Genomic DNA, 17,568 nt, shown 5'->3' on the forward strand with positions numbered 1-17,568 from the left:
AAAGAACCACATTTCATTGGGGTTGGCTTACAGGTTCAGAGGTTTATTTAGTCTATTATCATCAAGTTTTGCCTAACCACCTCCAGTAGGACCTGTGTGACAAGTTCCACAGACTGAGGCAATCAACCTCAAAAGGGGGAGGCCTCCTGGAACCAGATTTGGAACTCTTCGCCTGAGAAAGAATATTGAGCCATAGTTCTTGTGGCAATCTATCTGTTTTGTTTTCCCTTATTCCTTTTCTTATTTACATGTTCCTGGTAGCCTCAGCCAAGATCTTAAGTGAGAATAATGGGTAAGAAACCATCCCTAAAGATGGGGTCACTAACATGACCTTATCCCCAGGGAAACCAATGTTTTACTTTCTAAATCATTTACAAAAGTATTATGATAAAAAATTTCCCAACAATAAAATTTCATATGGCTACATGTGTGCCATCAGAGGATTTTGGTATATGGTAAAGAAATTTCTTAATTAGAAAGAATTAAAATAGTTTAAATTTATACATTGAAGATTATAAAAATCAGGCACTAGATATTAAATAATAATTGACCATGGGGACAGAAAGTTAGCTCAGCAGTTAAGAGCACTAACCGTTAAAGATTTATTAACCTGCTCCTGGAAATATTCCACTAGCCTTGGACAACAGCCCCCACTGAATACATCCTTTTAGAATTGTTATATTTTGATGGTTTATAATGATGTTACCTGTTCTGTTTGTGATTCACTGAATACATACTTTTAGAGTTGTAATGCTTGGATGATTTTTGCACTTTACTGTGCCAAATGATTTTTGTTGGTATTTGTGATTGTTTTACTGGATATAGTTTCTGAGAGATGGAATGTTCGGTTTTTTAATGTATTAAATACCCTGCTTGACAGCTGCAGAATACACTCAGATTCAAACAGCCTCTGTGTTTGTTTCTGTTTCTCACTGCTGAAACCTTTGCCATCTAGCTTCATGGACCCTCATTCCAGGGACCTTCATACCTGAGTGGGGTGGTTTGTGGCAGCAGGTGCCTGAACGTGTGGCTTGAAGCAGATATGGTTTTTCTCTACATTTTTTTTTCAAAATACTTTTTCAGGTAAAGGATAGGACCTCGTCAAGATTGCTGCAGACTCCTCCATAGAGAAACATCGAGTTAAGATGACAAGAAGGTAAAATCATAGGGCATTCACAGTCTAAAAACAGAGGCTTGTTCCTGGCAGTATTGAGTCATATGCTAGAAAGTAGAAGCTTAAAACCTCAAAGAAGAGTTTGGCAGCATTTTATGACTTTTTACTGAGTAACAGTCGATGGTTCCCAGAGGAAGGAAGCTTGTCTTTAGAAAAGTGGAAAAAGGTAGGACAAGAGATGAGGAGATTTTATGAATGTCTTAGCCCTAAACAGGTCCTGGTTCAAGCATTCTCATTATGGATACAAATTACAGCCTCCTTCCAGAAAAACCAGAAATGGAATCCTTTGAAGAAGAAGCACCCTCAGAGGAAGAGGAAAGGACAAAAACGAAGTCATACAATACTTCCTCTCCTATTGCTAATCTCCTTAAGGCACAGCCAGGAGATGAATGGACAAGTGATGAGGAACAACAAGAATTGGATGATGAAGCAGAGGAGTATGATCTTGTTAATGAAGGGGATTGTTTTCATGATAAAAATTCTCCTAGGACAGAAATAGATGATATTTTGCCTTAGTTGCTGCCCCTCCTACTTTTAAAACAAGATCATTCGAGCTTGAAAGGAAAATGCCAACTAATAGGGGATTCTTAGGGGCCATTAAAGAAGCCAAACAAAAGGGAGATTTGGACTTTTGCTTCTCAGTAACAAATTTTGAAGGAGAGACACCCCAATGGGAACCTCTTCCTTTAAAACTCTTAAAGAACTACAGTATTCTGTTAAGAGCATTGGGCCAAGTGCTCCATACACTTGACAGATTGTGGAAATGTTGGGTAGCATGTGGCTAACTCCTTATGATTGGCATCAGACTGCAAAGTCCACTTTTAGCCCAGGACAGTTTATAGTATGGAGGACAGAATATGAGGATAGAGCAAAGGAAGTGGTTCAAAATTTAGCCTTTAAGAAAAAGGGGGCTAAACCTACTATGTCAATGCTCTTGGGTAGACAGGACTGTTGTGGCCCGACCAGTAGTCTGCAACATGAACGGTTTAACTGAGGATGGCAGCTCGAGCTGAAAAGAGAGGAAAGTAGAGGGGGCAAAAAAAGAAACAGAGCCAAGTCTCTGATCAAAGCTCTCCTTTACTAGTTTCGACATTCAGTTATAAAGGAAGGGGGAGGGAACCCAATTTCCCGCCAAATAACTCGGGGTCCAGTAGCAGGGTGAACACGTGTGTGGCTCCAAGCAGCAAAGCGACAGGGTCCAGCAGTGGGCGTGGCAGAACGAATGAGCAGGAAACTCCACCCCTGAGCCAGCAGGTTCCAGGCTGGGGGTGGGGAGGCTACATCTCTTCTCAATTGTTAACAAAAAAATAAAAAAAAAGAAAAGGCTGGCCTGAGGCAAAAAAAAAAAAAATTATCTATGCTCAATAGTTCTCCCTGAGTTCTTAGGGTTAAAGAAAAAACCTGTTTCCGTGGGATTCCCTAACTTTTCATATGGTAAACTGTATCTGGCAAAGACTGTCCTTATTGTCCTAGTAAACCACTAACAGAATAGCCCTAGCTGTAGGCTCTGACTTTATAATGCTAATTAGTGCTGAATAGGTAACTTACTGGTTGCATTTTAAGTAGGGCGTTGGAACCCTGGCTAAGATTGACTGAACAAATTTGAAATACACTATATTAAGAATAACACTGAGTTGATATTCCTCTGCAATTTTGGATGACAGGCAGGGAAACAGGGAGAAGGGGGGTTAAGACCGGCTCCGTAGTACAAGGCCAATTGGCTTTTTTATTTGCGTGGGAGGCAGTGAAGGGCTTGCCCTTTCAACAGTATGGACTCTAACCTCTCTCTCTCCTATTAATTAAGTTTAATAAGGCAACGTTTAACTGAGGTGATCAAATGATTTGCTCATCCATAGATGAGTGGGCCTTTAACCTTGGCTTGGGTGGACATTGACCCGATACCTCTCGTGGGTGCTATCACGACCCACACCTGTGGCTCTTGGTATCTTTTGGGGAGGGGGACGCAGAGCCTTAGGTATATATATATATATATATATATATATATATATATAATTATTATTATTATTTTTTGATACCAACCTCTAATTTTAAACCGAGTATGTCATACAGGGAACTTAGAAACAGTCAAGCTGGACCTTTTCTTGCAGTAATTTTCTGCACCAAGCGGTAGCCATACTGTATTTGTATGATCACGGACCAGTATGCACAGCTCTGAGTATTGTGCAGCTCCTAAAGGAGAATTGTCAACCTCAGATTTAGCAAGGCCTAAACAAGAATTATGTCATTAGTAACACCACGATTTGTGGCTAAAATAGGAGCTGGAAGTCTTTCCTCCTCATCCCTGTTATTCTCATAGTCTGAGGAACTAAGGACACCTTGCAGTAACAGCAAGGGTGAAAAGCCAGAGGCCAGCTAAGGGACTAAGCCCATCTCTATTAATATATGAAATTTTTACTTTTTTAGCCCTCTTGGTAAATCTAAATTTTATCTTAGACTGAAAGCCACGTGCTGGAACGTCCTTGGAAGGAAGTTAGTAGTTGCCACCTGTGTGCTCTTGGGGGAGGGGAAGGTACGCCTGCAGGTCTGGCCGGAGAATGTAGATTGACCTGCTTGAAAAAAGAAAGAGATCTAGACAATGAGAAAGTAGCAATGCAAATTTTCTTTTTGGAGAAGTCCAGGTACTTTATTCAGTTGCAAATTGTAAAGCTAAAGCTAGTCTCCGGCCTCCTGTAGGGGAGTTGGCTCAGAGGAAAACAGCTGGGAGCTTCTGTTTTTAGCTGAATTTTAAGCACAAGAGGAATTTTAGTCTTTAGAATGATACTTATGAGAAGAGTCAGGATCTGTGTTTATCTGACGAATTAATCTCTCTGGCAGCCACCTCGCTCCATCTTCATCTCGTGAAAAGACACAAACCGAGCCTCTTCTCCAGATTAGAACCGGATCTGGACCTTTCTATTTGTTAGTCAGGGGGTCCTTCCATTTTACCAATGTATAAGAATTAGAAGTAACTGGATGCCAATGGCAATCTGTTGCAGACTGACCTTTAGTATCAGTTTGTAAAAGTTTTGAACAAATAAGGTAACGGCGAGATGAGCCTTTGGTGACCTTGGGGGATATGCTCTGAATTAACTTTGTTAGGTAATTTAGAATATAGGAATCTCTAATTATTGGACTGAATATTAGACCAGTCTAAGATTGAGTTAGAATGGCTGGTCACACTGAAGAAAAGAGAAAAATCATTATGACTCTATTAAATGATTAATTTTACTAAGTTTGAATATACAGTTTTTTTTTGTTGTTGTTTTTTTTTTGTTTTTTTTTGGTTTTTCGAGACAGGGTTTCTCTGTGTAGCCCTGGCTATCCTGGCACTCACTTTGTAGATCAGGCTGGCCTCGAACTCAGAAATCCGCCTGCCTCTGCCTCCCGAGTGCTGGGATTAAAGGCATGCGCCACCACGCCCGGCTGAATATACAGTATTTGATGTACTATTGCCATAAAGTTAAAAGGCTAGAAGCTGGTCTAAACTGGAAAAATGACAAGTAAGAATAGATCTAAGACATGAATTTAATTTTTTAGTCCTTTTAATTAGGACACTGAGTTAACTTACCTGCCAGCTCGGCACACGAATTACTAATATGCTTCTGTAGCGTTCTGTGGAGAGAACCTGTTTTTCTCTTTCCTAATAAGGTAGCTGTTTTAGGATCAATCTATAAGCCAATAAGTAGACCCTTTTAAGATACTAAAAAGCATTTATTAAATTTGACATTTTAATCTTAAATTTTGAAAATAAAGGTATGTTTTAAATAGTGTGCATGGAAATGCACTAAATAGTATATATGGGGATACAATTTTTCTCTTTTTTGTCTTTTAAGAAGTTAAAGTTTAAAATTTTACAATATCTAACCTTTTGAATTAATAACTTGTTGGACAAAACATTTTAAATACTTGGCTGTAAAGGGGCAGTGACTAATTGTACTTTTAATCATTTTTCTTAAGGAACGGTTGTAACTAGAAAGCCTAAAAAGTTATTAAGAGTCACACGTGTATAATTTATTTATTTATTAACTAGAAATATGTATAAGTAATTGTAAATTTGAGAATTAATAGTATCTGAGGGACAAACAATTTTAAGCAATTATGAGCTCAGAGATATGGCATTGACTATTAATATACAAATTAAGGTTTGATCGTTTAGCATTTTAAAACACCATCTACAGCACACAACCAGATTATTTGTGCTGGAATAGGGGCAACTGTGTGTCTTAAGACTCTGCCCCACAGCAGTTAGTTGGGCCCACATGGGCCAACGATCGGCTGGGAGGATGAGAAAAATGACTTTACAATAATGTTTTTTCTGGCCAAAGAATTGTCTTGGGCACAACTAATTTTTAATTACCAATTAACAACAATTATAAAAGCTTTCTTTATTTTTTGGTAAAACCTTTTGTAGTAAACTAAAACACTAAGTAATAAAAGGATACTGTCTCTGAATCTTTTGGGTGAGAGCAAGGATTTAAGGTAAACTTCCCTTGAGAAGCATTAGTTAATAAAATACTTTCTACTTAGGAAACAATATACAATGAAAGATTAAAACTCTTGGCTTCTTGTATAGAAGCAGAAACAATAAAAAATTTTTTTACATAATGTAAAGCTATATTAGCCATACCTAGAGGCAAAATTTTCTAGTGATTACCAGTTTACTAGAAGCAAAAATCTTTGAATTTAAGCATTATTCTAAACATTTGAATAGATCTGTAACACTGTTAAAAGGAAATTTTCTTGAACACAGGGAAAAACTTTTTCAGGCACTGTTTGTAAAACAAAAGAAGGCCACAAGCCACTCTGGGGCTGCCCAGAGCCCTGCATTGACTCAAACGTAAAATACTTTTTAATCTGAGCATCAATCTTAAATTTGCAATTAAACTGCAAGCTGTAGTCAATGGAACAATGGCAGTTTTAACCATAATTTTTAAGTTTCTTGTGCAAGGTTAGGATAATACCTACAACCTTGGGAAAGCAAAACCTAAGTTTAAAACAATTTATCACCTTTAAAATCAATATTAGAAGCATCACTATCATATTACGAAGTTTGGATGTCAATTAATACCTATGAATACCTATTAAAGCAAGCTTTAATGCTTTAATAAAGAGGCATTGCTTTAAATATTATCTTAAATTTTACTATTTAGGATAGGAACCACATTAATTACTATCTAAACTAGAAATATCTTTAGAGACCCAGCCTCTTGGCCTGCCTTAGGCCATGTTTCGGAAGGACTCTAAAATTGAGTTATCAAATTTAATACTAACCATTTGTAGCAATGTAACAATTATTAATCTTAACCAACAACTTATGAGCTGAATGTGAAAACATGTAGAGCACATTATCAATAAAAAAAGAACCAAATGAAGCAGTTAATTTTAGACCAATCAGAGAATATTAATTTTTGTAGCTACAATCATAGAATAAAAAAGCACTTTACCATTGTCAAACACATTAATCATGAACCATTTATCAGATTTTTTACTCCAAAACTAAGAGGCTGTGCACTTGCCACTTTTTCTTAAAACGAACAGTTTTTTCAGCAGGGGCCCTCCTGCCACGTGTCTGGTTTTTGGCTGAAGCACGTGGCAGCTCTCGGCTTTGCAGATAAAGTTTTTTATACCATCTTTATTATCTAACATAAAACATAGAACATTCATTTATACAGACTGGACACGAACATACATGAATTGAACACGAGAACAGATTGGTACACCAGACATTAAACAAGACACAAAAGGGGACACAGTACTCTTGTTATAAAGCCCAGAGAGAACAAAGCATGGCACTTCTGAAATTTCTCTCTGCTTTTTGGGACATTTTCTTCCCTCATGATGTATTTTTTATTTTTTTTTCTTTTTTAAACTGGGGCAATCCACCTGATCCATAACTTTAAACCCTTCCTTCTTCTACCTAAGCAGCTTTCTAAAAAGCTGCGGCATACCACCTGTTTCCGTTTCTAGTTCCGATTAACACGCTGCTGACCCAAGCAGAACCAGTGTTGGGTTAGCACTGATTCAAGCTTAATTTGTATCTTACCGCACCCTCAGCAACACTTTACAAAACTGAAATTTTAAGCTAGCGCTAGCATGTGTACCTGTCCGTTGCTCCGATGCCCAATACGAAGATCCTTTCCTTTCTTGTGGAGCTCCACAGCAGCAGCGTTTCTCTTAGCATCCCTCTGCCATTCTTCACGTCCCTGTTCGGGCGCCAAACTGTTGTGGCCCGACCAGCAGTCTGCAACGTGAACGGTTTAACTGAGGATGGCAGCTCGAGCTGAAAAGAGAGGAAACTAGAGGGGGCGAAAAAAGAAACAGAGCCAAGTCTCTGATCAAAGCTCTCCTTTACTAGTTTCGACATTCAGTTATAAAGGAAGGGAGAGGAAACCCAATTTACCGCCAAATAACTCGGGGTCCAGTAGCAGGGTGAACACGTGTGTGGCTCCAAGCAGCAAAGCGACAGGGTCCAGCAGTGGGCGTGGCAGAACGAATGAGCAGAAAACTCCACCCCTGAGCCAGCAGGTTCCAGGCTGGGGGTGGAAAGGCTACACAGGACTATCCATCCCCTCAGGAACAAGCTAGTTTAAAAAGGGAAGTACTGGAAGAAGTTTCTAAGATAGCAGTGGCTGCTTAGTGAAGGCTCCCTCCTGCTGATGGTGAGATAACTGTATTAGCAGGAATCAAACAAAAACAAGTAGAATTGTATGAAGATTTTATTGCTAGATTGGAAGAAGCACTAGGCAGGATGCTTCCTCCCTCTGAAGGCTCTGACATATTATTAAAACAACTTGCATGTGAAAATGCCAATACTCTCTGCCAGGAACTAATTAGACCAATCAGAATAACAGGGACTGTGCAAGATTACATCAAAGCATGTACAGATGCCTCACCAGCCATGGTCCAGGGTATAGTCTATGCTGCAGCAATGCATGGGCAACATTTTAGTGCCTATGTTCAGAACTTAAAAGGAGGAAGAAATCAAAAGGTTTCATGTTTTTCTTGCAGCCAGAAGGAACATATGAGCCACAACTGTAAAAAAAGAAGAGCAGATGTCAGATGTCAAAAATAAAAATAAGAAAAACCAACCTCCAGGGTTATGTCCTTGGTGTAAGAAGACAAAGCATTGGAGAAATGACTGTAAATCAAAATTTCATAAGGATGGAACACCTCTGAAAGATGAGGAGACAAAAAATGGGATGAGAGCACTCTTCCACCCAAAAATTAAAAAAAAAAAAAAAAGGATGGACAAAATAGAGAGACAGAGGAAGGTAAAAGTAAGCTGAATCCTCTGGCCTCTGGGTTTAACATCTTAAGTTTACCTCAAGCAACACCAGTAAGTATAGGATTAGAACTTATAGTAGACAAAGATTATATACTCTTTCTTTATGAGGGAGTGCAATTGGTAGATACAGGATTTAAAGGGCCACTATCATCTGGCACCTTTGATCTTATAATAGAGAGAAGTTCAAATTATAAGAAAACATTTGAAATACTTCCTGGAATAATTGATTCAGACTTCCAGGGAGAGGTAAAAATTATGATTAGACCATTAAAAGAAACAATACAACTACATAAAAACCAACAGGTAGCTCAGATAATGCTACTTCTTTATATACACCTCCCCAATCCGATATTAAAACAGACTAGAGGAGATGAAGGGTTTGGCTCCACAGAGGTGGCAGCTTGGACTCAGGAAATTACTAGACAATGAACCTTAAAAACTATAAAAGTAGAAGGAAAAATAGCTAAGGATTATTGGACACAGGAGCAGATAGGTCTTGCATTGTAGGAAAAGACCAGCCTGGGACAGTTCATACCACTTCTACTCTAGTGGGATTGGGGCTAGCTTCCAATGTAGCTCAAAGTTCAAAAATCCTGATATGGGAATGTGAAGATAAAGTGGGTACTTTTCAATCTTACATTATTTCCTCTCTGCCATTCTCCTTATGGTGAAGAGATATCTTAGGGGAAATGAAAGTAAAATTAACCACAGTTGAAAAATGGAATGAGCAGCATTTTATATCAGGGCCGCTGATGAATTATATGCAGATAAAATTTCATGGATCAGTGATGAACCTGTGTGATGAATCAGTGGTCCCTAACTCAGGAAAAGATACAGAATTTAGAACAATTAATAGAAGAACAACTGCATTTAGGACATATTGAAGACTCTAACAATCCATGGAATACTCCTGTGTTTGTCATTAAGAAAAAAAATCAGGTAAATGGAGGCTCTTACAAGATCTTAGGGCTGTTAATAAGATAATGCATGATATGGGAGCTTTACAGCCAGGACTCCCATCCCCAGTAGCTGTTCCAGAGGATTATTATCTTATAGTTATAGATTTAAAGGATTGCTTTTTACTATAAAATTACAACCAGAAGACACACAAAGATTTGCTTTCAGCATTCCCTCTGTCAATTTTCAAAGGCCATTTCAACGGTATCAATGGAAGGTTCTTCCCACAAGATATGAAGAACAATCCTACTCTTTTGCCATGGACTGGGCTCAGTCGACCCTCTTCAATCCCTGGGAATCAGGGTCTCGGACAGATGGGCATAGAGTCGGCGAAAATGGGGTGACAAACAGGACACAAGGGAGTGTGCTGAATCTGAATGTAATTTGTCAAATTGAGCATCATACTTTTTATACAGAAGAAAATAGGGAAGTTAGGTGACACATTGGCAAGGAACAAATATGGTTACCGGATGCTTAATGACTCTTACACAAAACAGAGGAATGCAAACACAAAGACTGGCAGGAACTGGGCAATAAAACAACTGAGACAAAGTCAGCTCTATCTAAGGTCAGCTATAGTTTTAGAAGCCAGTTGTGAGGTCTTTACACTCCCTGGGCAAGGACTTTCATGCCCAAGTCATGGTTCTAATTAAGGAGTTCCACTGTAACTAACCTTCTCATGAATAATGCAATACTCTAAAACCACAGCCCGATCTACATCCTAAACCATTGTAAATTCCTGTCTATGGGAGCGACTTGGCTTTTATTCTAAGTGATAGTGTGGGGGGACTTTCTACTAATAAGTAATGTAGTCTGCCATACATAACTATAATAAGAATTCTAAATTTACGTTGCTAAGCTTGCCCTGGGATTTCTAACTCTATGTAGTAGATAGTAAAGCCTGATTTCTTTCACTATCTCTCTTACAATACTAGATAGAGGCAATTCTGAGTGCTATTGTATATTCAACATTCTTACTGAATTCCAAGCCCAGGGTTGACTCAAGGACTACCTAGGGAATTGGTGAAGGCCAGAAAGCTAAGTTAGATTTTGCTTAGGTATTTGGCAAGTCATTGCTTGGAGGTACCTAAAACAAAACAATACTGGAGAAGTGACACAGCTTGTGGGACAGACCCCATTTCAGGCTCCAGACATCAGAGCACCTTCCCCACCAGAGGAGAGGTGTCCACCTGGGAGGGCTCTACCAGAGCAGGTGGGGGAGCCTCTTGGGTCCCAAATCCCTCAGAGACTAGTCTGTGCAGGTGAGAGTTTGGACTACACAGCTTCTGGGACAGGCCTTGTTTTGGGCCTTCATCTTCAGCCAGGAGGCAAGTCCGAACACCAGATATCTGTGAACCTTACCTACAAGAGGAGGGCTTGCCTGCAGAGAGTACTCTGACCACTGAGACTCAGGATAGAGCTAGACTCCCAGGTGTGCTGAAAGAAACTCACAGAATCACAGGAGGAACAAGCTCCAACCAGAGACAACTATAACAACTCCAGAGATTACCAGATGGCAAAAGGCAAACATAACAATCTTACTAACAGAAACCAAGACCACTCACCATCATCAGAAGAACCCAGCACTCCCACCTCAGCCAGTTCTGGATACCCCAACACACCCGAAAAGCAAGATTCAGATTTAAAATCATATCTCATGATGCTGGTAGAGAACATCAAGAAGGGCTTTAATAACTCAATTAAAGAAATACAGGGGAAAACTGCTATAGAGGTAGAAGTTCTTTAAAAATACAGGAAAACACAACAAAACAGGTGATGGAACAAGACCATCCAAGACTTAAAAGGGGATGTAGAAACAATAAAGAAAACCCAAAGTGAGACAATGCTGGAGATAGAAACCCTAGGAAAGAAATCTGGAACCATAGATGCCAGCATCAGCAACAGAATACAAGAGATGGAAGAGAGAATTTCAGGAGCAGAATATTCCATAGGGAACATGGGCACAACAATCAAAGAAAATGCAAAATGCAAAAAGATCCTAACTCAAAACATCCAGGAAATCCAGGACACAATGAGAAAACCAAACCTACGGATAATAGGAGTAGATGAGAATGAAGATTTTCAACTTAAAGGGCCAGCAAATATCTTCAACAAAATTATAGAATAAAACTTCCCAAACCTAAAGAAAGAGATGCCCACGAACATACAAGAAGCCTACAGAACTCCAAATAGACTGGACCAGAAAAGAAATTCCTCCTGACACATAATAATCAGAACAAAAAACGCACTAAATAAAGATAGAATATTAAAAGCAGTAAGGGAAAAAGGTCAAGTAACATATAAAGGCAGGCCTATTAGAATTACACCAGACTTCTCACCAGAGACTATGAAAACCAGAAGATCCTGGACAGATGTTTTGCAGAACCTAAGAGAACACAAATGCCAGCCCAGGCTACTATACCCAACAAAACTCTCAATTACTATAGATGGAGAAACCAAAGTATTCCATGATAAAATGAAATTCACACAATATCTTTCCACGAATCCTGCCCTTCAAAGGATAATAAAAGGAAAACACCAACACAAGGACAGAAACTATACCCTAGAAAAAGCAAGAAAGTAATGCTTCAACAAACATAAAAGAAGACAGCCTCAAGAACAGAATCCCAACTTTAACAACAAAAATAACAGGAAGCAACAATTACTTTTCTTGAATTTCGCTTAGCATCAATGGACTCAATTCCCCAATAAAAAGACATAGACTAATAGACTGGCTACACAAACAGGACCCAATATTTTGTTGCTTACAGGAAACCCACCTCAGGGAAAAGGACAGACACTACCTCAGAGTTAAAGGCTGGAAAATAATTTTCCAAGCAAATGGTCAAAAGAAACAAGCTGGAGTAACCATTCTAATACCGAATAAAATTGACTTCCAAACCAAAGTTATCAAAAAAGACAAGGAGGGGCACTTTATACTCATCAAAAGTAAAATCTACCAAGATAAACTCTCAATTCTGAATAGCTATGCTCCAAATAAAAGGGCAGCCACTTTCATTAAAGAAACTTTAGTAAGCTCAAAGCACACATTGCACCTCACGCAATAATAGTGGGAGACTTCAACACCCCACTTTCACCAATGGACAGATCCTGGAAACAGAAACTAAACAGAGAAACATGGACACTAACAGAAGTTATAAAACAAATGGATTTAATTGATATCTACAGAACATTTTATCCTAAAACAAAAGGATATACCTTCTTCTCAGCGCCACACGGTACCTCCTCCAAATGAAGACCATATAACTGGTCACAAAACAGGCATCAATATATACAAAAAAATTGAAATTATCACATGCATTCTATCTGATCACCACGGACTAAGGCTGATCTTCAATAACAACATAAATAATAGAAGCCAACATTCACGTGGAAACTGAACAACACTCTACTCAATGATTCCTTGGTCAAGGATGAAATAAAGAAAGAAATTAAAGACTGTTTAGAGTTTAATGAAAATGAAGCCACAGCATACCCAAACGTATGGGACACAATGAAGGTAGTCCTAAGAGGAAAATTCATAGCTCTGAGTGCCTCCAAAAAGAAACTAGAGAGATCATACTCTAGCAGCCTGACAGCAAACCTAGAAGCTCTAGAACTAAAGGAAGCAAATTCACCCAAGAGGAGTAGATGGCAGGAAATAATCGAACTCAGGCTGAAATCAAACAAGTGGAAACAAAAAGAACTTTTCAAAGAATCAACCAAACCAGGAGCTGATTCTTTGAGAAAATCAACAAGATAGATAAACCCTTAGCCAGACTAACTAGAGGGCACAGGGAGAGTATGCTAATAAACAAAATCAAAAAATGAAAAAGGAGACATAACAGAACCTGAAGAAATCCAAAACATATCAGATGCTACTACAAAAGGCTATATTCAACAAAACTAGAAAATGTGGATGAAATGGACAACTTTCTAGACAGATACCAGGTACCAAAGTTAAATCAGAAATGGATTAACGATCTAAACAGTCCCATTTCCCCTAAAGAAATAGAAGCAGTCATCAATAGTCTCCCAACCAAAAAAAACCAAAAAACAAAAAACTCAGGACCAGATGGGTTTAGTGCAAAGATTTATCAGACCTTCAAAGAAGACCTAATTCCAACTCGTTTCAAACTATTCCACAAAATAGAAACAGAAGGTGCTCTACCCAATTCATTCTATGAAGCCACAATTACTCTGATACCTAAACCACAGAAATATCCAACAAAGAAAGAGAACTTCAGACCAATTTCCCTTATGAATATCAATGCAAAATACTCAATACAATCCTCACAAACTGAATCCAAGAACACATCAAAATGATCATCCATCATGACCAAGTAGGGTTCATCCCAGGGATGCAGGGATGGTTTAATATATGGAAATTCATCAATGTAATCCACTATATAAACAAACTCAAAGACAAAAAAAACCACATGATCATCTCACTAGATGCTGAGAAAGCATTTGGAAAAATCCAACACCCCTTCATGATAAAAGTGTTGGAAAGATCAGGAATTCAAGGCCCAAACATAAAAATAATAAAAGCAATCTACAGCAAACCAGTAGCCAACATCAAAATAATTGGAGAGAAACTCGAAGCAATCCCACTAAAATCAGGGACTAGACAAGGCTGCCCACTTTCTTCCTAACTATTCAATATAGCACTTGAAGTTCTAGCCAGAGCAATTCAACAATAAAAGGGGATCAAGAGGATAAAAATTGGAAAGGAAGAAGTCAAAATATCACTATTTGCAGATGATATGATAGTATATATAAGTGAGCCTAAAAATTCCACCAGAGAACTCCTAAACCTGATAAACAGCTTCAGTGCAGTAGCTGGATATAAAATTAACTCAAATAAATCAATGGCCTTTCTCTACACAAATGATAAATGGACTGAGAAAGAAATTAGGGAAACAACACCCTTCACAATAGTCACAAATAATATAAAATACCTTGGTGTGACTCTAACTAAGGTAGTGAAAGATCTGTATGATAAGAACTTCAAGTCTCTGAGGAAAGAAATTGAAGATCTCAGAAGGTGGAAGATCTCCCATGCTCATGGATTGGCAGGATTAATATAGTAAAAATGGCTATCTTGCCGAAAGCAATCTACAGATTCAATGCAACCCCCATCAAAATTCCAACTCATTTCTTTACTGAGATAGAAAGGACAATTTGCAAATTCATCTGGAAATATGCAAAACCTAGGATAGCAAAAACTATTCTCAACAATAAAAGAACCTCTGGTGGAATCACCATGCCTGACATTAAGCTGTACTACAGAACAATTGTGATTAAAAACAGCATGGTACTGGTACAGTGACAGACAGGTAGATCAATGGAAAAGAATTGAAGACCCAGAAATGAATCCACACACCTATGGTCTATTGATGTTTGACAAGGAAGCTAAAACCATCCAGTGGAAAAAAGACAGCATTTTCAATAAATGGTGCTGGCTCAACAGGCAGTTATCATGTAGAAGAATGCAAATCGACCATTCTTATCTCCTTGTACAAAGCTCAAGTCTAAGTGAATCAAAGGCCTCCACATAAGACCAGAGAAACTGAAATTAATAGAGGAGAAAGTGGGGAAAAGCCTCGAAGATAAGGGCACAGAGGAAAAATTCCTAAACAGAACAGTAATGGCTTGTGCTGTAAGATCGAGAAACGACAAATGGGACCTCATAAAATTGCAAAGCTTCTGAAAGGCAAACGACACTGTCAATAAGACAAAAATGCCACCAACAGATTGGGAAAGGATTTTTACCAATCCTAAATTTTATACAGGACTAATATCCAATATATACAAAGAGCTCAAGAAACTGGACTCCGGAAATTCAAATAACCCCATTAAAAAATGGGGTACAGAGCTAAACAAAGAATTCTCAACTGAGGATTATCGAATGGCTGAGAAGCACCTGAAAAAATGTTCAACATTTTTAACCATCAGGGAGATGCAAATCAAAACAACCTTGAGATTCCACCTCACACCAGTCAGAATGGCTAAGATCAAAAATTCAGGTGACAGAATATGCTGGCAAGGATGTGGAGAAAGAGGAACACTCCTCCACTATTGGTGGGATTGCAAGCTTGTACAACCACTCTGGAAGTCAGTATGGAAGTTCCTCAGAAACTTGGACATAATACTACCAGAAGATCCAGCAATTTCTCTCCTGGGCATATACCCAGAAGAAGTTCCAACTGGTAATAAGAATGCATGCTCTACTATGTTTGTAGCAGCCTTATTTATAATAGCCAGAAGCTGGAAAGTACCCAGATGTCCCTCAACAGAAGAATGGATACAGAAAATGTGGTACATTTATACCATGGAGTACGACTCAGCTATTAAAAACAATGGATTTATGAAATTCTTGGACAAATGGATGTATCTGGAGGATATCATCCTTAGTGAGGTAACCCAATCACAAAAGAAATCATTAGATGTGCACTCACTGGTAAATGGATATTAGCCCAGAAACATAGAACACCCAAGATACAATTTGCAAAACACAAGAAAATCAAGAAGATGGAAGACCAATGGGTGGATACTTCTTTCCTCCTTAGAATGGGAACAAAATACCCATGAAAGGAGTTACAGAGACAAAGTTTGGAGCTAAGATGAAAGGATGGACTATCCAGAGACAACCCCACCCAGGAGTCCATCCCATAATCAGCCACCAAACCCAGACACTATTGCATATGCCAGAAAGCTTTTGCTGAAGGGGGGACCCTCGTTATAGCTGTCTCATATGAGGCTTTGCCAGTGCCTGGTAAATACAGAAGTGGATGCTCACAGTCATCTATAAGATGGAATACAGGGCCCCCAATGGAGAACTAGAGAAAGAACCCAAGGAGCTGAAGGGGTCTGCAACCCTATAGGTGGAACAACAATATGAACTAACCAGTACCCCCAGAGCTTGTATCTCTAGCTGCATTTGTAGCAGACGATGGCCTAGTCAGCCATCACTGGGAAGAGAGGCCCCTTGCATTGCAAACTTTATATGCCCCAGCACAAGGGAATGCCAGGGCCAAGAAGCAGGAGTGAGTGGGTAGGAGAGCAGGGTGGGGGGAAGGTATAGGGAACTTTCAGTATAGCATTTGTAATGCATATAAAGAAAATATCTAATAAAAGAGATATGAAAAAAAAAACAATACTGAAAGAAAGCACACAGATCCATTCGCAAGGACAAAATTGGAGCATACATGCTGTGGAATGCCACAGTTCCAGGAGGCTAAGTTTCCATGGAACTCTTCGCCTCAGGACTGCATCCAGGCTTTTGGCCTGTCATGCATGTCACTACTGGAGTGGATGTAGCACTCTTTGTCCAAATTTTGTGGATCAAGCTTTAAGATCCATTAGGGCTAAGTATAAAAAAGGCTTTTATTGCTTCTTTTCTTGGCCACCATTGGAGAGCAGCAGCCATGGCCCTGTTCTACCCCATGGCCATGGGCCTCAACAAGGGCCACAAGGTGACAAAAACCATCAGCAAACTGAGACACAGCCAGTGCTGCGGGCATCTCACCAAGCACACCAAGTTCCTGTAGGACATGATCCAGGAGGTATGCTGCTTCGCACCCTATGAGTGGTGAGCCATGGAGATGCTCAAAGTGTCCAAAGACAAGCACGCACTCAAGTTCATCAACAAGAGGGTGGGCATGCAGGAGGAGATGAACAACGTGCTGGCAGCCATGAGGAAGGCAGCGGCCAAGAGGGATTGATAAATCCTCCCCCAATAAAAGTTCGTTCCTACCAAAAAAAAATTTTAAAGGCTTTTATTTTACATTATATGGATGCTATTCTTATATCAGGCAAAAAACAAAGGATTTAACTGAATTAATTTTGAAAAATATGATTGAGGCATTGACCCAGCATGGACTAACTATTGCCCCTGATAAAATTCAACATAACAGGCCAATAAATTATTTGGAAAAAATTCATAATGAATATATCATATCTCAAAAATTACAACTTAGGATTGATAAATTAAAAACACTTAATGATTTTCAAAAATTATTGGGAAATATTAATTGGATTAGACCTTATTTAAAAATTACCACAGGACAGTTGCATTATTTATTTGAAATTCTTAAAGAAGATCCTGATCCCAAGTCTAAGAGACAGCTTACAAAAGAAGTCTTAAAGC

General features: G+C 38.9%; 1 pseudogene; it reads left to right on the forward strand.

Annotated features, from left to right (window-relative positions):
* Positions 1–16,846: 16,846 nt before the first annotated feature.
* On the forward strand, positions 16,847–17,143 carry LOC110288528 (large ribosomal subunit protein eL36 pseudogene; annotated as a pseudogene).
* The last annotated feature ends 425 nt before the right edge of the window (positions 17,144–17,568 follow it).

Source organism: Mus caroli, unplaced genomic scaffold (assembly GCF_978045245.1).
Source record: "Mus caroli unplaced genomic scaffold, Mus_caroli_1 scaffold_16, whole genome shotgun sequence".
NCBI classification, from domain to species: Eukaryota; Metazoa; Chordata; class Mammalia; order Rodentia; family Muridae; genus Mus; species Mus caroli.